Source organism: Pavona decussata, unplaced genomic scaffold, assembly GCF_977016875.1.
Source record: "Pavona decussata unplaced genomic scaffold, jaPavDecu1.1 SCAFFOLD_190, whole genome shotgun sequence".
Classification (NCBI taxonomy): domain Eukaryota; kingdom Metazoa; phylum Cnidaria; class Anthozoa; order Scleractinia; family Agariciidae; genus Pavona; species Pavona decussata.
The window spans coordinates 1,023,706-1,025,000 of NW_028145599.1; positions in this window are offsets into that span (position 1 = coordinate 1,023,706).

Consider the following 1,295-nt stretch of genomic DNA (forward strand, 5'->3'; position numbering starts at 1 on the left):
GACGACATGACCAAAGCCGTGAAAAGCATGGTAAAAATGCCGTGACCAACATGGTCCAAAGGACCCAGTGAGCCTTGAAAAAAAAACTGGGAATTACCCAGTAAATAAATAAACAAGAGCTCATGAACAATCACAAAATGAAAAACGGCTTGGTAAACAAATAAAATAGGAACTGGCAGGTGTCTTTCAAAGTCGATCTAATCATGAAGGCACGACGGCCCTCAAACATCTCAATGCTGCCCCTCTCAGACGGCAAAAAAATTTGTACTGCCCTTGCGTATTCAAATGAATACCATCGCGAGCAAGAAAACGGGATTTGCAATTCCAAAACCTCTGGTGGCGCCAATATAAAACATAGGTTATCGGCTCTAACACTGCTTTTAAATTTCGAGTTAAAATGTCAACTTCAGTATTAAATGGTGGAGAATTCTGTCTAAGACTCGATCAGCAACTGAGTAAGGTGCTCGATCATGGAACCAGTCTCAATGGTGGAAAGAGAAGCCAAGTCAATGGTCCCGAGCTGTAAAATTACGATATCAGGGGCAAAAAACTCAACAACACCAGGGTGGTATTGAATAGTCTTCGCTACTGTTCTCCCTCCATTCCCTTGCCATCTGATAACGAGATCATCTTCCAAGTGAAAAAGTGGTCGCTAATGAGAGGTGGTTGCTTACGACAGGTGGTCGCAAGGGGAGGTTTGACTGTACATCAATTTCACCCACTGGAAATTCGGGGATGATCTTCCCACGACGTCAAACGATAGCTTCAGTGACTTCCAGTTCCATAGCAGCACTAACATTGTTACATCTGCATCGCGCATCCTTACTGTACATAATTTATGGCATCATTTAGCACGTGCTTGTTCACACGCATATAGAAAACATGGCAGATTTGCCTGGAAATTGAACTCTGTCAGTTGAAAAATCGCTATAGTCCACCAACGAGACGTGCACCCCATCTTTTTTTCCAGTCATTTTAATCAACCAATCATAAGCTTTGTGTGAGAAAAGGCTGGTCTGATTTCTGTTGCTGGAAATTGAATAAATAAGGAAAATTTAAGTTCTCATGTGATAAATATTCAGTGGACAAAGTTTGAACAAAAATCTATTTTCACCTTTTTTTCAGAGGAATTACCTTAACCATATTTTTTTGGCATAATTTGCATGAGAAAGGAAAGGAGGTTTGTATCAAAACAAGGTCACCCGCAGCCTCAGTTTGATGCAAAGGCCAGGGTACTAAGAACACAACTGTAAAATGATCTGTTCGTTCCTGATCATTCTACATTAAAATTCTAG